The 22,677-nt window shown below is 50.9% G+C and overlaps 1 protein-coding gene across 1 annotated transcript in view; it reads left to right on the forward strand.

The window, feature by feature from the left end:
• Nucleotides 1-22,677, forward strand: part of SUB1 (SUB1 regulator of transcription) — a 502,862-nt gene that overhangs the window by 295,601 nt on the left and 184,584 nt on the right. The window lies entirely within an intron of this gene.

Here is a 22,677-nt window from a genome sequence, read left to right on the forward strand (position 1 = left end):
CCCACTTTTGTCGGGTGTTTGTTAAGGTTGAGGTACCCATTGCGGGTACGGAGGCTGGAGCCCACATGCTGTTTTCCTTCCCCATCCCCCCTCAGGGCTCTGGGTGAAGTGGGATCTTACAGGTCTCCAGGCACTGAGACCGGGCTCCATCCACAGACCCAGAGAACCTGCTGGATATGGAGCTGAGTATCGTCAGGGACAGGGCCCTGCTACATTAAGGTACTCTGTGTCCCCGTACATCGCGCACACACACACCAGCATTGCTGGGAGTACTAGTGCGCCGGGGACAACAGCGCGGAGCGCTCGTGCTATCATTCACGGCAGCTTTGCTGTGTGAATTTATGTATTGGGAACTGCCGCGCCGGGCCGCTGCTAGGTGTTTTTACACTGTGGCGCGGCTGGGACTTGTGGTGCGCCGGGGACTCCGCGCTGGCCGTGCACATAGGACGGCCGCGCTTATTACTCGAGTCCCCGGCTTTGCGGCCTAGTTTTCGTTTCGTTCCCGCCCCCAGCCCTGCCAGTCAGGGGAGAGGCGGGACGCTGTACAGAAAGTCAGCGCCGAGGGCTGGAGTCTGCTTTGCATTCTCCAGCCCCCTTCACTGGACACAGTGGGACGCCGGTTTCCCGCTCTTGCCTGGGGCTCGCCCACGGCCCGCCCCTCGTCACACGAGCTGGAGAAGGACGCCGGCAGCCATTCCTGCAGTCCGAGCTGGCAGCCAGGCACAGGACTCTGGCGACCACACACCCGCCTATAGGCGGGCGGTAAGCAGCACCTGAAGTGCTGACCCCACTAAATATCGTTGTGTCCATTTGTATTTTATGCTTACACTGCACTGTAGGTCGCTATTTTTGGCTATATGCCCTCTTAGATGGCGAGACAACAGCAGCAAAAAAGCAAGGGTGCTAAAGCACAGGCTTTCTATGCTGCTTGTATTGCATGTGCTGAAGTGTTCATTTGTACTTATGCTTGTATGCTATACATTGCACTGTACGGTCGTTATTCTTGGCTATATTCTCCTAGAATGGCTAGACTACAGCAGCAAAAAAGCAAAGGTGCTAGGGCACAGTTTTTCTAGGCTGCTTGTATTGCATGTGCTGAAGTGTTCATTTGTACTTATGCTTGTATGCTATACATTGCACTGTACGGTCGTTATTCTTGGCTATATTCTCCTAGAATGGCTAGACTACAGCAGCAAAAAAGCAAAGGTGCTAGGGCACAGTTTTTCTAGGCTGCTTGTATTGCATGTGCTGAAGTGTTCATTTGTACTTATGCTTGTATGCTATACATTGCACTGTACGGTCGCTATTCTTGGCGATAGGCTCCTAGATGGCTAGACTACAGCAGCAAAAAAGCAACACAGGCTTTCTATGCTGCTTTTACTGCATGTGATACTGTTCCACCGGCAGGTTCCACTGACCCCCGTTGTGTGCAATGCTCCCCTGTAGCACTTGGTCAGCCGGGGTCTCTACTAGAGGTGGCCAAAGGAACCACCTGTAAACCCTGTCCATGGACAGGGACGGTGTTGCAGTTTCGGCTGATAGATTGTCATGGGATAGTGACTTGCAGTCCAGACAGGCCATGGGCAATCTTGATCATTGCTCCCTGGCCACCCTCATTTGGAACAAAATCAGTGCTCCGGGGGGGTCCCAGGCATTCCAGGGTGAAGGCTCTGACACGGACGACAGTCCCAGTCAGCCTAAGCGAGCTCGCTGGGAGCGGCACTCGGCCTCATCACTAGTCAGGGTCACAGCAGAGGACTCTCTGTATGATGAGGCAGACGTAGCTGATCAGGACTTTGATCCTGACACCGCTCTCAATCCGGATACACCGGATGGTGACGCCATGGTGACTGATCTTATAGCGTCCAGCAATGGCATGTTGGATATCTCTCCCCCAGCTCCTTCAGTGGAGGAGTCAGCTTCCCAGCAGGAGAAATCCCATTTCAGTATCTCAAGCGTCCATTGAGTACTTTTCTGGCCACGCTGACTTCAGAGAAGCAGTGCAGAATCACCACGCTTACCAGATAAGCGTTTCTCCAAATGTATTAAGGATACATGTTATCCCTTTCCCCCTGACGTGGTCAGGCGCTGGACCCAGGGTCCAAAGGTGGATCCCCCAATCTCCAGGCTTGCGGCTAGATCCATAGTTGCAGTGGAGATGGGACTTCACTTAAAGATGCCATTGACAGACAGATGGACCTCTGGTTGAAATCTGTCTATGAAGCTATCGGCGTGTCGGTTGCTCCGGCATTCGCAGCCGTATGGGCACTCTAAGCTATGTCAGCTGGTCTTGCGCAGCTGGTCTTGAGCACAGGTACATCTGTGCCGCAGGTAGCGTCCTTATCCTCGCAATGTCTGCATTGCGACTTACCCTATTAATGCTGTCCGAGAGAGACAGTCGAGGTTTCGGTCCTTCCCAGGCTCGGGCAGGTCCAAATTGTCCTAGTCCAAAAGGGCTCAAAAGGCTCAGAGGGGCTCAGATTCCAGGCGGGCCCAATCACGCCCAAGGAAGGCAGCCAGAGGAACCGCTTCCAAGGCGGTCTCCTCATGACTTTAAGCTCTCTCTCTCCGCATCCGCGGTTGGTGGCAGACTCTCTCGCCTTGGCGACATTTAGCTGCCACAGGTCACAGACCGGTGGGTGAGAGACATTGTGTCTCACGTGTACAGGATAGAGTTCTGTTCTCGGCCTCCGGCTCGATTCTTCAGAACTTCCCCACCTACCCACCGAGCCGATGCTCTTCTGCAGGCAGAAGGAGTGGTAATTCCTGTTCCTCTTCAGGAACAAGACACGGTTCTTCCTCCAATCTGATTGTGGGGGACCTAAAACTGCTCAACAAGCACGTGAAGGCCAGGCGGTTCCGGATGGCATCCCTCCGCTCCGTCATTGCCTCAATGTCTCAAGGAGATTTCCTAGCATCAATAGACACAGGATGCTTATCTCCACGTGCCGATTGCTCCAGAGCACCAACGTTTGCTACGTTTCGTTATTGAAGACGAGCATCTTCAGTTCGTAACCCTGCCCTTCGGTCTGGCGACAGCCCTACGGGTTTTTCACCAAGTTCAGGGCAGCAGTGGGAGCAGTCCTGCACTCTCGGGGTCACTCGGTGATCCTTCCTTGGACGGTCGACTGGTCAAGGCACCCTCTCAAGAGGCATGCCAACACAGCCTGAGCGTAGCGCTGGAGACTCTCCAGAGTTTCGGGTGGATCATCAACTTCTCAAGGTTAAATCTGACACCGACCCAATCGCTGACATATCTGGGCATGGAGTGTCACGCTCCCTCAGCGATAGTGAAGCTTCCGCTGGACACGTTCACTACAGACGGGGGTGCAGTGCAGTCTCTCCTTCAAGGCCAGTCACACCCCTTAACACGCCTCATGCAGAGGCAGTCACTTTCGCGCAGTTTCATCTGCGTCCACTCCAATGTGGCTGTGAGGTAAATCCGGAGATATGACGATAAATCATGATATTCAAGTATGTCAGGAAGCCCTCTCCTGGTGTCACCCCCCCTTTCCTTCACACAACTGGTTTAGCAACAAATCCCATGGCCATCTCCTGTGATATGGAGATGAGGTGGTGTGGGAACAATGGACACAGGATGACTCCCTGCCGTCACCCTGTAACAAGAGTTGTATCTCATTAGCAAGGCTATGGAACTAGCTAGACAGAACGACTCCAGTAAAAAATGGTTCATATCTCGCAAGCCATATTTCCGATAAATACGGCAACCATAAAAATGGTGTTTTCGCATGCGGACGATGCTGGCACACCTTTTTTATGGGAGCGGGAGCTTGGGAAATACCCCACGCGTGATATCAGCCAATGGGGTTACTAATAGACAAGTCATGAGTCCTCTCGTTCTGTAGCTAAATTCATAACTATCACAATGAGAGCGTTGGCATCCGCCTACGACGCTCCCAGGCAAAGTTATGGCCCATATTCCATGTTGGGATATTGTCCATAATCTCAAGCCAGGGGTGGAGCAGTGTGCTCCTCTGAGGTCACGAAGGTAGGAGGGGACCTGGATTTGCCCAGGTTGATAACCCTACTTCGGCCATTTTCCAGGGTTCTTTCGCTGGGGGTCACGTGTAGGAAACATCTGTGGGAGTTCCTGGAAACCTGGTCTACAGCGCCCCCCTGTGCCAGACGCACAAGGTAACTGATTGAATTGCATACCTGTTTGTAAACCATGCTTTATCTGTAACTGTACTCTGACCTATGTATATTCTGTAGATTCCCTATTGTATATATTGTAGTTTCTAGTGTGCTTTAGGCTGATTAAATTATATAATTAATCTTGGGCTGTTCTGTTATCTCGATCTTGAATCCCACGTCTGTGTGTTCGGCTAATAGTTACCGTGAAGCGGTTGGTGGCAAGCGAGTTGTGCCAAGGATTATTGTGGGGAGGCCAGTGAGATTCGGGGAGATTTTATATATTCCGCCCGCGGAGGTCGGGGGAATATATACCCTACTCTCACCGGGGACCCTTCAATAATCGGCATAAGTAGTATAGCGGCCTCCTTGCTTATTGTCGGGCAATTCCATAATTGGCCTGACTATAAGAGGGGCGCTAGAGAGCGCGTCACGTGCTCTGTCTGTCGGTCGGGAGGTATAAAGGAGGGGTGACCCCCACTTGTTACCCCCCGATTGTGACGTACTGGTAGCCAGCGCGGGGGATTTCTGAGTGACCCCCCCGGTGGTTCGTGACAGTGGCATTCTTTGCCAATGGGATGGGAAGTCGACGTCCCTAGAAGGAACGTCCCCCTTCTCAGACGGTCAAGGACTCTCTTCAGAGGAGTCCATCCTTCAAATCAATGTGCTGGAAATCTGGGCAGTGTATCTTGCCCTGCAAGCCTTCCAGCCGTGGCTGGAAAGCACACACGTCCGAATTCAGTCGGACAACTCCACAGCGGCGGCATACATCTACCACCAAGGCGGAACACGCAGTCGGCAAGCCTCCCAGGAAGTCCGGCGGAGTCTGATGGGGGTGGAAGACAGAGCATCCACCATATCCGCAGTTCACATCCCGGGCGCAGAAAACTGGGAAGCAGACTTCCTCAGTTGCCAGGGTATGGACGCAGGGGAAGGGTATCTTCACCCGGACGGTTTTCAGGAAATCTGTCAACACTGGGGGATGCTGAACGTCGACCTAATAGCGTCTCGGCACAACAACAAGGTTCCGATTTTCATGGCGCGGTATCACGTTCAAAGAGCTCTGGCGGCAGACGCCTTAGTTCAGGTTTGGTCGCAGTTCCAGCTACCTATGTGTTTCCCCCTCTGACACTGCTGCCCAGAGGGCTACGCAACATCAGGTCCGTTTGCCGCCGCGCCATCCTCATCGCCACAGACTGGCCGAGGAGGTCGTAGTCCCCGGATCTGTGGCATCTCACGGTCTGCCAACCGTGGGCACTACCAGCCCGGCCAGACTTACTGTCCCAAGGGCCGTTTTTTCCATCTGAATTCTGCGGCCCTGAACCTGACGGTATGGCCTTTGAGTCCTGAATCCTAGCGTCTTCAGGATTATCTCAGGACGTCATTGCCACCATGAGACAGACTAGAAAACCGACGTCTGCCAAGATCTACCACAGGATGTGGAGGATATTCTTCTCTTAGTGCTCTGCTCAGGGAGTGTCTCCCTGCCCATTTGCATTCCCTACTTTTCCTTCCTTCCTGCAATCTGGTTTGGAAAAAGGTTGTCACTCGGCTCCCTTAAAGGACAAGTCTCAGCGCTATCTGTATTCTTCAGAAGCGCCTAGCACCACTTCCTCAGGTACACACGTTCCTGCAGGAGGTTTGTCACATTGTCCCTCTGTACAAACGGCCGTTGGACCCATGGGATCTGAACAGGGTACTAATTGCTCTCCAGAAGCCGCCCTTCGAGCCGCTGAGAGATGTTTCACTCTCTCGACTTTCCCAGAAAGAGGCCTTTCTGGTAGCGGTCACGTCTCTTAGGAGAGTGTCCGAGCTAGCAGCGCTGTCATCCAAAAGCTTCCTTCCTGGTGTTTCACCAAGGCAAGGTAGTGCTGCGCCCGATTCCGGAGTTCTCCCTAAGGTGGTATCCCCCTTTCATCTCAATCAGGATATCTCCTTACCTTCCTTTTGCCTCATCCATTTCATCGATATGAAATGGATTTGCATTTGTTGGATCTGGTGAGAGCACTCAGAATCTACATTTCCCGCACGGCGCCTCTGCGCCGCTCGGATGCACTCTCTGTGCTTGTCGCTAATCAGCGTAAAGAGTCGCAGGCTTCCAAATCCACCCTGGCTCGATGGATCAAGGAACCAATTCTTGAAGCCTACTGTTCTGCTGGGCTTCCGGTTCCATCAGGGCTGAAAGCCCATTCTACCAGAGCCGTGGGTGCGCCCTAGGCATTACGGCACCAGGCTACGGCTCAGCAGGTGTGCCAGGCAGCTACCTGGTCGAGTCTGCACACTTTCACCAAGCATTGTCAGGTGCATACCTACGCTTAGGCGGATGCCAGCTTAGGTAGAAGAGTCCTGCAGGCGGCGGTTGCCTCCTTGTAGGGAAGGGCTGTTTTACAGCTCTAACATGAGGTATTAATTTACCCACCCAGGGACTGCTTTTGGACGTCCCAATCGTCTGGGTCTCCCAATGGAGCGCCGAAGAAGAAGGGAATTTTGTTACTTACCGTAAATTCCTTTTCTTCTAGCTCCAATTGGGAGACCCAGCACCCGCCCTGTTTCCTTCGGGATTTTTGGTTGTTCGGGTACACATGTTGTTCATGTTGAACGGTTTTCAGTTCTCCGATGTTACTTCGGATTGAATTTGTTTAAACCAGTTATTGGCTTTCCTCCTTCTTGCTTTAGCACTAAAACTGAAGCAGCCCGTGATCCCACGGGGGGTGTATAGCCAGAAGGGGAGGGGCCTTACACTTTTTAGTGTAATACTTTGTGTGGCCTCCGGAGGCAGTAGCTATACACCCAATCGTCTGGGTCTCCCAATTGGAGCTAGAAGAAAAGGAATTTACGGTAAGTAACAAAATTCCCTTCTTTATTACTTTCATATTCCACAATATTACAAGAAAGGGATGGGTAGGAAGGGGGCATTAGGATATACAACACACTGCTTATAGCTCAGAATGCATATGAGGCCTGACAGGTTCCCATTAAAAAAAACAAGCTTCATGGTCATGCTTTTGGCTTTTTTTTAGTAGTTTTTCTTTGTGTGTGTGTGTGTGTATGTGTGTGTGTGTGTGTGTATATATATATATATATATATATATATATATATATATATATATATATAATTTTATTGTATTTTCAGTCCCTTTTCAGTAAATATATAAACATATATATATTTACTGAAAAGGGACTGAAAATACAATAAAAAAATATATATAAATTTTTTACAATAATTTGCATTTCTATCTATCTATCTCTATGTCATTAGCAAAGTGACAAATGGGGAATATGGTCCTGTCCTGAACTAGTGTTTTTTTATATATATATATATATATATATATATATATATATATATATATATTTTACAATAATTGCATTTGGAATCTTCTCCAGTCATTGGAAATATAAAACTAAACTTCTGCAGCCACTCCGCTGACTGGCTGCAGCACTCATAGGACATAAGTGTCACGTTACCACCCGACACCACCCCCAGGGGAGCAGCGTCGGTGCAGGAGATAAGCCAATGCTGTGGCTACAGGCCTCATACACACATTGCGCTCCCTACCTAGCGGATGGATGGACCTCAGTCCCTAAATGACCATTAAAAGTACAATTTCAGCCATTAATTAGCAGTAGTTTATATCCAAACTGATCACTGCTCATTTACAGTCCCATCCACGTGGGCCACCAAAAACTGCACGGGGCAATGTGCTCCGGACAGATTGTAGATAATGAAGTGCTACGGAGTGGCCGCGGCATCTTTTTTTTTTTTTATTTTTTTTTTTTTTGTTTTTTAACCACAAAGATGCAGCGTTTTTGTCCCAAAAACCAAACTGTGGCAAACTTGCATCAAAAAACCGCAATGTCTTTTTGGCGCGTTTTGCCCAATGCATTTTTTTAACCCCTTAGCGACTTATAACGTACTGGGTACGTCATGCATCGTGTGGGGATAATCGTGGCCTGCTGTGGCAAGGCTGCGGCGATCCGCACACATCTGCTGATTTCAACACCTGACGTGTGCCTGCTAGTCGCCAGTGGAATCGCGTTCCACCAGCGACTGTTAACTCCTTACATCTTGCTGCCAAAATATGGCAGTGAAATGTATATGTGCTCAGCCATTATGATGCTTACCCCCGCCCCCATCGGAAGACACGTGACTTCCGTGGTTGCCATGGTAGCACAGGGTCATGTGATGACGTCTGTAGCTAACATGAGTCAGTTTCGCTCAATGCCGGAATAGTGGCGGCATTGAAAGTAAATCAGCATATCTGCAGATCTCAGCTCTGTAGCTGTGATCTGGAGATATGGAAGAGTGATCAGACTGCAGATCCACATAGTCACCTAACGGACCTATTAAAATAAAAAAAGTAAAAAAAAAAAGTGATAAAAAAAACCCCCTAAGGGTATGTGCGCACTAGGCGTTTTTTTTTCACGCTGCGTTATGTGCGTTTTTGTCTCAAAACGCACCCGCGGCTAAAAAAACGCGACAAACGCATGCGTTTTTACCCCGATTTGGTGCGTTTTTTGCTGCGTTTTTCTTACTGCGTTTTTAATCGGTGCACAATGCCATTAAAGATTGTTGATGGGGGAAAAAAAAAAGGTCTGATGTAATTTCCTTCTTCAAAATGTTCATTGTATGCAGGAGAGCAGACAGCTGCAGAACTAGTTTATGCAGGAGAGCAGACAGCAGCTGCAGAAGTACAAGGCTCAGCATCCTCCATCCAGGACTGTATGCAGGAGTTTTTTGCCCAAAAAGAAAAAAAAATGACATTGGCTTCGCCATATTTTTGTATGCTAGCCAGGTACAGCAGGCAGGTACAGGCTGCCCCCAATCCCCGGCTGCCTATTTGTACCCGGCTGGGAATCAAAAATATAGGGAAGCCCTTTTTTTTTTTTTTTTTTTTTTTTTTTTTTATTTCATGAATTTCAAGAAATAATTAAAAAAAAATGACATAGGCTTCGCGCAATTTGAGTCCAGCCAGGTACAACTAGGCAGCTGGGGATTGGAATCCTCAGTGCAGAGTGCCCAAGCTTTCTGGGCACCCCCGCTGCGAATTGCTGTCCGCAGCCACCCCAGAAAATGGCGCTTTCATAGAAGCGCCATCTTCTGGCGCTGTATCCAACTCTTCCAGCTGCCCTGATGCCGGGTGGCTCGCTGGGTAATAATGGAGTTAGGGCTAGCTGTATATTATCAGCTGGCCCTAAGCCCGAAATTCATGGTGTCACGCCAATATTAGACATGGCCACCATGAATTTCTAGTAATGATTAAAAAAAAACACAACACAGAAAAATATTTTTATTAGAAATAAAACACAACACAATTAGTGACTCCATCTTTATTGAAATAAAGAACCCCCCTCTGCAGTAATCCTGGGTCAAGGGTCCCGCGCCGTCCAATCCGGATCCAATATCATCTGATCGGTTTTGCTGGAAGGCAAAGCGATCAGATGATGTGTCAGGTTAAACTACGTGAATCACATCACACATCAGCTGATTGTATAAAAGCCGATTATACAATCAGCTGATGCATCAGTGCAACAAAAAATAAAATAAATAAATACGTCTGTGCTGATTACCAGCAGCTCCTGCAGCGATCAGATGAGAGTCTGATCCTGTCCCATCGCTGCAGGAGCTGCCGGTAATCAGCTGATGAAGTCTTCTGACGGCAGGATCAGCTGATAGCCGGCCGGGCGCGAAAAAGCCGGCGACACCGCGAGAATTACGATCAGCTGATGCGTCAGGTGACTGCATCAGGTGATCCACCGCCAGGTCCTGCAAGCTTCGTACGTGCCCCGGGGAGACTGCACACAGCCAGAGCGGCGGTACTGGGACAGGAGCGGGCATGGCACCGGGACCCTGCTGACAGGTGAGTATGACATTTTTTTTTTTTTCTACTGTTCAATTTGGTTTTCGCCGCTGCCTCCACCTCCCGCCCAGACATGGCGCCGCACGGAGCTGACATGGCACCGAGCGGGTTATGGACGCAGCGGTGACGGTAGCGGGAGGATTCATGCTTCTGTGTTTACCAACAGAAGGAATCCTCTTCCTGTACACGTCACTTTACTGCCCACCCCTTGCGTTTAAAGCTGCGTTTTTAGTCATAGACACGCAGCTATATGCGTTTTTCATTGCGTTGTTGAACATCTCATTGAACTCAATGGGTGAAAAACGCAGTGAAAAACGCAGAAATAATTGACATGCTGCATTTTTGTGGTCACCAGCTGGAGTCCTGGGTTCTAGTCTCACTAAGGACACCATCTGCAAGGAGTTTGTATGTTCTCCCCGTGTTTGCGTGGGCTTCCTCGGGGTTCTCCGGTTCCTCCCACACTCCAAAAACAAACTGATAGGGATTTTAGATTGTGAGCCTCAATGGGCACAGTGTTGCCAATGTATGTAAAGCGCTATGGAATTAATAGCGCTATACAAGTGTAAGATAGATAGATAGATATATATATCTATCTATCTCATTAGCAAAGTGACAAATGGGGAATATGGTCCTGTCCTGAACTAGTGTGCGTGTGTGCGTGTGTGTGTGTATGTGTGTATATATATATATATATATATATTATAATTATATTCTCTATATCTCTTAGCTTTTGTTCCCTTTTCCTGGCGGTGTCCTATTTATTTATTTTTTTATCATTTTGATCTTTTAAAAGTCTAGTGGTGCCGGACATTTTAACATAAATATATTAATGATTTCTCTTGGAACTGGAGCTGGCATATCAGTTAGGCCTCTTTCACATGTCCGTGCAAAACACACACGTTTTGCACAGCCCATGGTGTAGGTGCGTGTGTGTATGTTCAGTGTATGCTATCCGTGTGACATCTCCATAGCACACTGACAGCATGAACCTCTATACTTGCCTGTCCATGGTGCTGCTGTGTCCGGCACTGCTGCTGTTTCCAGTCCTCGGTGCAGTGCATATGCAATGAGCATAATGAGTGGGGGTCGGAAGCAAATGACAGCAGTGCTGGAGACAGCGGTGGAAACAGGCGAGTATAGAAAATAATTTTATTTCAGACACGTGTTTTCTCCAGTACGTGTCACACGGATCACATTAGTGTGCGGGCAGTGTGACACCCGTGCTGCTGGAGAAAAACGAACTTTTCTTCAGCGCTCTATTGGGAGACCCAGACGATTGGGGTATAGCTACTGCCCTCTGGAGGCCACACAAAGCACTACATTAAAAGTGCAAGGCCCCTCCCCCTCTGGCTATACCCCCCCCGTGGTATCACGGGTTCTCCAGTTTTAGCTTTGTGTGCGAAGGAGGTCAGACATTCCATGCATAGCTCCACAGATTTTAGTCAGCAGTAGCTGCTGACTATTTCGGATGGAAGAAAAGAGGACACATATAGTGTCCCCAGCATGCTCCCTTCTCACCCCTGGATGGTGTTGTAAGGTTGAGGTACCTATTGCTGGTACAGGGCTGGAGCCTGACATGCTGTTTTCCTTCCACATCCCCTGGTAGGGCTCTGTGGAAGTGGGATCCTGCCGGCCTCTCAGCTCTGACGCCGGGCTCCATCCACAGACCCATTAGAACCTGATGGAGACGGAGCAGGAGTACGATCAGGGACAGGCCCTGCATCATACAGGTACTCTGTGTCCCCGGCAGGCACAGACACACTCCGGGCTGGCTGGGTGTTGTAGTGCGCCGGGGACCGCAACGTTGGAGTTAGTGTCCCTACAGATTACTGGGGGATTTTTTGTGTATGGGAACGCAGCGCCGACCCCCTCTGGACCGGGCGGCGCTGCTGTGACTTGTGGGGATCCGCCGTCCGCGCTTTTACGGCGGCGGCGGTTATAAATTGAGTCCCCGGCTTTTTGGGCCTAGGACGCCGGCAGCTCCGATTCGTTCCCGCCCCCACCCTGTCATTCAGGGTAGGGGAGAGACGCTGTTCGCTAGCAGCGACGAGGGCTGGAGCCTGATTTACATGCTCCAGCCCTCACACTAGGCACAGAGGGAAGCAGGCTTCCCGCTCTTAGCCAGGAACGCCCAGGGCCCGCCCCCCTTCTCTCTCAGGACGCCGGCAGCCATTACATGCAGTCTGGCTGGAGGAAGGACGCAAGGCTCTGGGAGACCTGGACTAGGGGCTATCTGGCGACCACACACCCGCTTTTTAAGCGGGCGGTAAGCGATTTTTCTGTGCTGGTCCCTCTAGTGCCTCACGGTGTATCGGTGTACTGTGTAGGATATAGAGATATTGTATTTCTTGCACTGTGAGGTCGCTTCTGGCTGCATCTCCCAGATCCCTCTGTGGAAGCAACAACATGCCATCCTCAAAACGCAAGGCTGCCAAGGCTAGGGCTGTGTATACTGCGTGTGCTGCATGTGGGGCTAATCTACCAGCAGGCTCCGATGACCCCCATTGTGTGCAATGCTCCGACCCGGTGCTGCTTCGCCAGCCGGAGTCAGGAGAGGTAGTGACCCAGGCTGAGACGCTTGTAAGTTCTGCCCCGGTGACAGGGACAGACTTTGCAGTTTTTGCTGATAATATGTCTGTGTCTATGGCAAAAATCCTTGAAACCTTGCAATCTATGCATGGGGCTCAGTCTTTGGGCACGGCGAGGCCTCTGTCCTCAGGTCCCCCTCACTTGGAATTAATCCAGCCCACAGGGGGGTCCCCGGCTTCACAGGCCGAGGATTATGACTCAGATGATAGCCCCAGCCACCCTAAGCGAGCTCGCTGGGAAAGACCCTCGACGTCATCACACTGCTCAGGGTCTCAGCGCAATCAGTCTCCCTGTGATGTGTCTGATGAGAGTGATCAGGAATCCATTCCTGGAACCCCTCTCAACCTGGATACCCCTGATGGGGATGCCATGGTAAACGACCTTATCTCAGCCATCAATAGGCTGTTGGATATTTCTCCCCCAGCCCCTTCAGCAGAAGAGGCGGCTGCGGAGCAGGAGAAGTTTCGTTTCCTTTATCCCAAGCGTAAATTGAGTGCTTTGTTGGATCACGCTGACTTCAGAGAGTCAATCCAGAAGCACGACGCTCACCCAGAAAGGCGTTTCTCTAAACGATCTAAAGATACGGGCGTTTGCGTCTTACGCTATCAATGCGGTCCTAGAATCTACCAGTCGCACCTCAATGGCGTCCGCCAATTCGGTAGTTTTGCGCAGAGCCTTGTGGTTAAAGGACTGGAAAGCAGATGCTGGTTCCAAAAAATGTTTAACCAGTTTGCCTTTATCTAGAGATAGACTGTTTGGCGAGCCATTGGCTGATATCATTAAGCAGTCCAAGGGTAAAGACTCCTCTTTACCACAACCCAGAACAACCAAACCTCAGCAGAAAAAGTGGCAGCAGAGGTTTCAGTCCTTTCGAGGTTCGGGCAAGACACCATTTACCTCGTCCAAAGGGACTCAGAGGACGCAAAGAAACTCAGATTCGTGGCGGGCTCACACGCGCCCCAAGAAAGCAAATGGAGGTACCGCTTCCAAAGCGGCTACCTCATGACTTCCAGCCCCCTCCCTCCGCATCGCCGGTCGGGGGCAGGCTCTCCCGCTTTTCCGGCATTTGGATGTCACAGGTCAAAGACCGGTGGGTGACGGACATTTTGTCTCGCGGGTACAGAATCGAGTTCAATTCTCGTCCTCCAGCTCGGTTCTTCAGAACCTCCCCACATCCAGACCGAGCAGATGCTCTGCTGCAGGCGGTGGACTCCCTAAGAGCGGAAGGAGTGGTGATCCCAGTCCCTCCTCAGGAACAAGGGCAAGGGTTTTACTCCAATCTCTTTGTGGTTCCAAAAAAGGACGGCTCGTTCCGTCCTGTTCTGGACCTAAAACGGCTCAACAAACATGTGCACGCCAGGAAGTTCCGGATGGAAACCCTGCGTTCTGTCATTGCCTCAATGTCCAGAGGAGACTTCCTTGCCTCAATAGACATCAAAGATGCTTATCTCCACGTGCCAATTGCTACAGAACATCAACGTTTTCTACGTTTTGTGATAGGAGACGACCATTTTCAGTTCGTAGCTCTGCCATTTGGTCTGGCGACAGCCCCACGGGTCTTCACCAAGGTCATGGCGGCGGTGGTAGCAGTCTTGCACTCTCAGGGACACTCGGTGATCCCTTACCTAGACGATTTATTGGTCAAAGCTCCCTCTCAAGAGGCATGTCAGCACAGCCTGAATGCTACGCTGGAGACCCTACAGTCTTTCGGATGGATCATCAACTTTTCAAAGTCGATCCTATCACCGACTCAATCACTAACGTATCTTGGCATGGAGTTTCATACTCTAGCAGCGATAGTGAAGCTTCCGCTGAACAAGCAGCGGTCACTACAGACAGGGGTGCAATCTCTCCTGCAGGGCCAGTTGCATCCCTTGCGGCGCCTCATGCATTTCCTAGGGAAGATGGTGGCAGCCATGGAAGCAGTTCCCTTTGCGCAGTTTCATCTGCGCCCTCTTCAATGGGACATTCTCCGCCAATGGGACGGGAAGTCAACGTCCCTGGACAGGAAAGTCTCGCTTTCCCAGACGGCCAAGGACTCCCTACAATGGTGGCTCCTTCCCACCTCATTGTCTCAGGGAAGATCCTTCCTGCCCCCATCCTGGGCAGTAGTCACGACAGATGCGAGTCTGTCAGGGTGGGGAGCAGTATTTCTCCACCACAGGGCTCAGGGGACGTGGACTCCGCAGGAGTCCACCCTTCAGATCAATGTTCTGGAGATCAGGGCAGTGTATCTTGCTCTACTGGCCTTCCAACAGTGGCTGGAAGGAAAGCAGATCCGAATCCAATCGGACAACTCCACAGCGGTGGCATACATCAACCACCAAGGAGGGACGCGCAGTCGGCAAGCCTTCCAAGAAGTCCGGCGCATTCTAATGTGGGTGGAGGACAGAGCATCCACCATATCCGCGGTTCACATCCCAGGCGTAGAAAACTGGGAAGCAGACTTCCTCAGTCGCCAGGGCATGGACGCAGGGGAATGGTCCCTTCACCCGGACGTGTTTCAGGAAATCTGTCGCCGCTGGGGAGTGCCGGACGTCGACCTAATGGCATCCCGGCACAACAACAAGGTCCCGGCATTCATGGCGAGGTCGCGCGATCAAAGAGCTCTGGCGGCAGACGCCTTGGTTCAAGATTGGTCGCAGTTTCAGCTCCCATACGTGTTTCCGCCTCTGGCGCTCTTGCCCAGAGTGCTACGCAAGATCAGATCCGAGTGCAGCCGCATCATACTCGTCGCTCCAGACTGGCCGAGGAGGTCGTGGTATCCGGATCTGTGGCATCTCACGATCGGTCGACCGTGGTCACTGCCAGACCGACCAGACTTACTGTCCCAAGGGCCGTTTTTCCATCGGAATTCTGCGGCCCTGAACCTGACTGTGTGGCCATTGAGTCCTGGATCCTAGCATCTGCAGGATTATCTCAAGGAGTCGTTGCCACAATGAGACAAGCTAGAAAGTCGAATTCGGCTAAGATCTACCACAGAACGTGGAAGATTTTCTTATCCTGGTGCTCTGCTCAGGGAGTGTCTCCCTGGCCATTTGCATTGCCCAAGTTTCTTTCCTTCCTGCAATCGGGGTTAGAAAAGGGCTTGTCGCTCAGCTCCCTTAAAGGGCAAGTTTCGGCACTATCCGTGTTTTTTCAGAAGCGTCTAGCACGTCTTTCTAAGGTGCGCACGTTCCTGCAGGGGGTCTGTCATATTGTGCCCCCGTACAAGCGGCCGTTAGATCCATGGGATCTGAACAGGGTACTAGTTGCTCTCCAGAAGCCGCCCTTCGAGCCTCTGAAGGAAGTTTCCTTTTCTCGGCTGTCACAGAAAGTGGCGTTTCTTGTTGCGATCACATCGCTTCGGCGAGTGTCTGAGCTGGCAGCTCTGTCATCCAAGGCTCCCTTCCTGGTGTTCCACCAGGACAAGGTAGTGCTGCGCCCTATTCCGGAGTTTCTCCCTAAGGTCGTATCCTCTTTTCATCTTAATCAGGATATATCCTTGCCTTCTTTTTGTCCTCATCCGGTTCACCGGTATGAAAAGGACTTACGTTTGCTAGATCTGGTGAGAGCACTCAGAATCTACATTTCCCGCACGGCGCCCATGCGCCGTGCCGATGCACTTTTTGTCCTTGTCGCTGGTCCGCGCAAGGGGTTGCAGGCTTCTAAAGCCACCCTGGCTCGATGGATCAAAGAACCAATTCTAGAGGCCTACCGTTCTGCGGGGCTTCCGGTTCCTTCAGGGCTAAAAGCCCACTCAACCAGAGCCGTGGGTGCGTCCTGGGCATTACGTCACCAGGCTTCGGCTCAACAGGTGTGCCAGGCAGCTACCTGGTCCAGTCTGCACACTTTCACCAAGCATTATCAGGTGCATACCTATGCTTCGGCGGATGCCAGCTTAGGTAGAAGAGTCCTGCAGGCGGCAGTGACACCCCCGTAGGGGAGGGCTGTTTTGCAGCTCTAACATGAGGTATTTCTTTACCCACCCAGGGACAGCTTTTGGACGTCCCAATCGTCTGGGTCTCCCAATAGAGCGCTGAAGAAGAAGGGAATTTTGTTACTTACCGTAAATTCCTTTTCTTCTAGCTCTTATTGGGAGACCCAGCACCCGCCCTGTTGTCCTTCGGGATGTTTTTTTGTTGTTTGCGGGTACACATGTTGTTCATGTTGAACGGTTTTTCAGTTCTCCGATGTTATTCGGAGTTAATTTGTTTAAACCAGTTATTGGCTTCCTCCTTCTTGCTTTGGCACTAAAACTGGAGAACCCGTGATACCACGGGGGGGGGTATAGCCAGAGGGGGAGGGGCCTTGCACTTTTAATGTAGTGCTTTGTGTGGCCTCCAGAGGGCAGTAGCTATACCCCAATCGTCTGGGTCTCCCAATAAGAGCTAGAAGAAAAGGAATTTACGGTAAGTAACAAAATTCCCTTCGTCTTTGTGTGGAGCACACGGACATGTATGCTCCACATGTCCATGTGAAAACGCGTACGTGTGCGCAAACCCATTGATTTAATGGGTCTGCGTGTGTGTGAAATCAGACGTCACACGTACCGTAAACACGAATGTGTGAAGGAGGCCTTACAGGGGAATGGCCTGGCTGAATAGCAGAGCTGACTGGGCATCCTAGGACCCAGCAATCACCTGATTATTGGGTCTGCAGAGGGAGACACTGTCAGTGCTACATACACTGTGTATACAGCGATTAGGAAGGCAGAGACTGTGCTGAACCCTCTCTGCCTTCTGTATGGGGAGCTCAGCAATGTCTGACAGCCGGCTCCCCACGCCCACAGCTGTACGATCTCCTGTAAGCAGCACTGTCCGTTCCTCGTCATTTTTTTAAAGGGGTTGTCCAGGGCCAGCATTTACTGTTCATCAATATAAGAACAGTGGGAATGTGACACCCAACACCCGCACTCTTCAGCTATTTGTAGCCTCCGTAGCAGCCAGAGAGGAGTCTGAAGCGTTACAGTAGGCGAGTATGGTGGTGTTTTTATTATGTTGTACACTGTTTTCCTCTGTGAAATTTGAGGCTAAATTAGCTCCAAAACTTCCCTAATTTAATGGGCATTTTTGTGAAATTTTCCCCGTCAAATCTGCAAAATGTGAGCGTAAAGCCATAGGGTGGATCCCTGCAATATCTGCAGGATGTCGGATCATTTGTTCTGCATGACGTTGGTGATCGTTATTCACAAAATTGCTCCGTCTACATTGATTTTCTCCAGCTTTTTCTGTTAACAACCCCTTGATTTGAGTAGTGTATATCGGTGGCCTCTGGTCGGTCGCTGTCCGTTGTGTGGTGGACATAGTGCTGTAATCTGCTGAAATTGTCCGGGTTCTTGTTGAGGCATCCGGATCTCTTCTGATCACTCGTGCTTGAAGTCTGATCAGTCAGAAAAGGAAATCTTGTATTGTGTGAACAGAACCTTAACCGGGTTCTCGGCCGCCCCTCGCTTCCAAATCGAGAGATGCTAAAGACGTTGCGATAAGTTATTGTCAGATGGTGCACCCGTCGATGCAATGTCCTCAGCGCCTCCCAATGCCTTTGTGAGAGGCTCAAGACAATCCGCCATAACCTGTTCCTGCCGCTCATCCGTGTGAGCCCGGCCCTAGTTCTATTATTTTTTGCGTTTACTCAAAGTTTTGATCCTCGTCAACATTTCTAAAGTTGGCTAATCTCAGCCTTCTCGGGTTTTTTTACTCCTCCATATACATAAGCGTTCATGGGTTCTCTATGGGAGGAAGCTGCTGTCAAACCCCTCCATAAAGTGAAAGGGTCCTAGGATTTCGGGAGAAAGACGGTTCACGCGGTCAGGGGAGAGTGGGAAGGCCCGTCAGAAGTGGCCGATGTGCATGAGGGGCCTTATAACTCTGACAGATGTCGGGAACGATTGATCCGACATCTTTAAAAATGTACTGATCGTCTGTGGTTTAATATCCTGTATGATCAGTAATGGATCGCTCCGTGCCCGGAGGCTGCCATTGTTTCTGCCAGCGTGCATACGGTTTACAGAAGACAATACCCCGCTGAGAACGATGATCTAAGATCATTTCACCCGACTAGCCATCATTTTCCTTTTTTGTCGAGTGACAACAGCCTGTGTAGACTGTAAGATTATTGGCAAAAGAGCGTGAACAGGATGCACCTTCACTGTAACCTTTTGTTAATGCACCTTACGGCTAAACAGTGACTTTTTCCGCAATATGTTGCAGCGTAATACAAATGAGAGGGTGACATAACCTCAAATGGAACATGACAGTCGCAAGAAGTACCGTATCTTCCGTTTTATAAGACGCACCCCAAATTTAGAGATATAAAAAAAAGGTAAAATAAAAATGGGGTTCATCTTAAGGCCCTGTTACACGCAACGACGTATCTAGCGATATATCGCCGGGGTCACGGATTCCGTGACGCATATCCGGCATCGTTAGCGACGTTGTTGCGTGTGTGACACCAACGAACGGCCGTTAACGATCAAAAATACTCACCTTATCGTTGATCGTTGACACGTCGTTCATATTCATAAAATCGTTGATTGTTGCAGGACGGAGGTTGTTCGTCGCTCCCGAGGCAGCCCACATCTCTACGTGTGACACCTCGGGAACGACGAACTACAGCTTACCTGCGGTCGCCGGCAATGAGGAAGGAAAGAGGTGGGCAGGATGTTACGGCCGCTCATCTCCGCCCCTCCGCTTCTATTGGCCGGCCGCTTAGTGACTCCGCACGAACCGCCCCCTTAGAAAGGAGGCGGTTCGCCAGCAACAGCGAAGTTGCTAGGCAGGTAAGTACGTGTGACGGCTCCTAACGATTTTGTGCGCCTCGGGCTGCGATTTGCCCGTGACGCTCAAACGACGGGGGCGGGTGCTTTCACCAGCGTTATCGCTGCGTGTAAAGCCCCCTTTATACTCCGGTGTTGTCTTACCAGAGGGGGGCAGCAGTGGTGGGGAAGCGGGGTTACATGAGGCAGAGGTTGTGCTGGCAGCCACGGCGGGTCCGTGGTGGCAGCGGCAGTCAGTGTCGTCAGCAGCGGCGGGTCAGTGGTGGAGCAGGCCGGTGCGGTGAGTGTCCCAGTCTGTCCGCCGTCCCGGTTCCAATTATGGCACATGCGCAGATGGAGCTCTCATCCAAGGGCTCCATCTACGCACACGCTGACTCTCGGCGCCATCATTTGAAACTGGGACCGCGGACACATTGGGACACCTGCAGCAGGGACACCACAGTCCGCACACCCGCCCACCCGCACAGAGAGGCAGCCGACCTCCAGGACAGAGAGGCTGCCCGCACGCAGCCACAGGCTATATTCACATTTTAAGACGCACCCCTCATTTTCCTCCCAAATTTTTGGGAGGAAAAGTGCGTCTTATAATCCGAAAAAATACCGTACATCTGCATTGGATTATTTACAACTTGTCGCTATAACCCAGGGGTTGGCCCTGTTTATTTGTATTGCGTTGCAATCTAGCATCATCTGATGATGATTGGTCGCTCCATGTGTCGAGGTTAGTCACTGGAGCCCCAACCTAAAGGCCTGTTCACACATTGTGAGCTTGTCCCGGGTTTTTTTCTGCCCAAATTTGTCACAAAACCTGAAGGATTCCCTAGCCGCAGCAAAGTGAATGAGATTCCTGAAGTCTCGTGCACACAGTGCTTATTTCATACTTGAAGATTTCGGGTGGGAAGCATCTTGTGTTTGCCATATTTAAGAATCTGGTGGAAAAAAAACAACAAATACCACAAGGCAAAAAAAAGGAAAGTCACATGTCATAATTTAATGCTAAAAGACCAATCTATAAAAAACCTGGCTCATAAGAAGCCAGTACTCAACATCTGGCCCCTATTTGGCTAGTACCTCCTGGTGTGGACAGGTAATTGAACTAGTACATCTGCTGTAAAACAGACACACAGCCTGAGCTCGGTGTATACAGTCTTGAGAAGCAATACTGTCACCTCAATAGATAACTTCTGAGCTTCATAAGACCAACAGTAGACTGAGTGCAGCCAAATCCAAGTTATGAATTTTTGGAGTTTTGTGCAAATTATAAATCGTACAGTTATGTAAGAATTTGCATGTTATCCCACTTGGGATAGCTATGCAAAAAATGTGTCTTCCATAACTGTGGCCTGAGTATTGGTCCCAAATTAATATCTGCCCTACGAATAGGTTTGTAGATGTCATATCTCCTATCCATGGATAGCTAAAGTCATGATAGGAAATATATCATTAAAATCTTCTACCTGTGACCTCCAGGGGCAAAGATATCCTGAAATTTGGGGGTCCTATAAGTTCTTAGAGACTGGAGTCACTGAGGTCACCAAGGCGAGGTATCTAGGAGTAATTGTCCTTTTAATAAATAAAAATTTCGAGTTCACATCTGTGTTCAATGCCGAAAGATTACTAGGTCTAGTACTTTTTCTTTTGTTTTATGCTTTTTACTTCATGTAACTGTATATACTGTATTGTTTTCGCCCCTTTTTATGTTTTTATAAACACTGCCTACTTTTTTGGATTAAATATATAAAATTTAATGGCTTTGTTCATCTTGCTCTATAAACCGCATCCCTGAAGCCTTGTGAGGCCACACGTTAGCAGTAACAAGTGTCCTATCTGCCTGTATAAACCATTGGTTGCAGCTAGTTTTTCTTGGGTTGTAGCAGAGCTTGGCAGTGACTGTACTGCGTGTGTGTATGTATGGTCGCATCAGTCAATTGTGTATTGTCCTGACGATTGGAGGGCGCGGAGTACTACTTATAAAGACATATGACACACAATTCCATTGTGTCAATTATGTGCACGTCCTTAAAGGAAATCTGTCATCAGGTTTTTGCCACCTAATCTAAGAGCAGCATAATGAAGAGACACAGACCTGGACTGCAACTGCTTGCTGTAGCTTTGATTAATTCAGTGTTTTATCAGCAGGAGATTATCACTAAAGGACTAGTAAACCTGCTGCCATGTAGTCCTCCATACACAAGCTCTGTATAGCCCACCACCACTGATTTGGCTTCTTTCTGCCTATGCCCAGTGTACACAGAAAGCTGCCAGCCAGTGGTGTAGGCAGGATTATTCGATTCTCAGCATTCAGAGAATTGCGGCAGATAAAACTGATTTTATCAAAACTGCAGTAAGCAGCCCAGTAAGTGACACCTCGCTGGAATCAGGATGTCTGTCCATATATATTATGCTGCTGTCACATGTGGGTAGCAAAAACCTGGTGATAGATTCCCTTTATGTGGGTATTATCTATCTTTGGGTATTTTTTTTTTTTGCATGCTTAAATGCATGTATATGGGACCAGAAATAATTTTTAAATTTGAGTTTCGTTAAAAATATTGCATCATTTGCCCTCTGCGGGCCTCTGGATGGGCCCTCTGGCTTTATCTCTGCTTATTTATGAGAACAGACCACATCAAAGTTGATTGTGTCAGGAAACAAAGGAGCTGTAAAAGCCAAACTGCAATATTTTTAATCACTCTGGCGGCCCTCCCGGGTGGGGGGCCCCTCTGGCGGCCCTCCCGGGTGGGGGGCCCCTCTGGCGGCCCTCCCGGGTGGGGGGGCCCCTCTGGCGGCCCTCCCGGGTGGGGGGGCCCCTCTGGCGGCCCTCCCGGGTGGGGGGGCCCCTCTGGCGGCCCTCCCGGGTGGGGGGGCCCCTCTGGCGGCCCTCCCGGGTGGGGGGGCCCCTCTGGCGGCCCTCCCGGGTGGGGGGGCCCCTCTGGCGGCCCTCCCGGGTGGGGGGGCCCCTCTGGCGGCCCTCCCGGGTGGGGGGGCCCCTCTGGCGGCCCTCCCGGGTGGGGGGGCCCCTCTGGCGGCCCTCCCGGGTGGGGGGGCCCCTCTGGCGGCCCTCCCGGGTGGGGGGGCCCCTCTGGCGGCCCTCCCGGGTGGGGGGGCCCCTCTGGCGGCCCTCCCGGGTGGGGGGGCCCCTCTGGCGGCCCTCCCGGGTGGGGGGGCCCCTCTGGCGGCCCTCCCGGGTGGGGGGGCCCCTCTGGCGGCCCTCCCGGGTGGGGGGGCCCCTCTGGCGGCCCTCCCGGGTGGGGGGGCCCCTCTGGCGGCCCTCCCGGGTGGGGGGGCCCCTCTGGCGGCCCTCCCGGGTGGGGGGGCCCC

Source organism: Anomaloglossus baeobatrachus, chromosome 1 (assembly GCF_048569485.1).
Source record: "Anomaloglossus baeobatrachus isolate aAnoBae1 chromosome 1, aAnoBae1.hap1, whole genome shotgun sequence".
NCBI classification, from domain to species: domain Eukaryota; kingdom Metazoa; phylum Chordata; class Amphibia; order Anura; family Aromobatidae; genus Anomaloglossus; species Anomaloglossus baeobatrachus.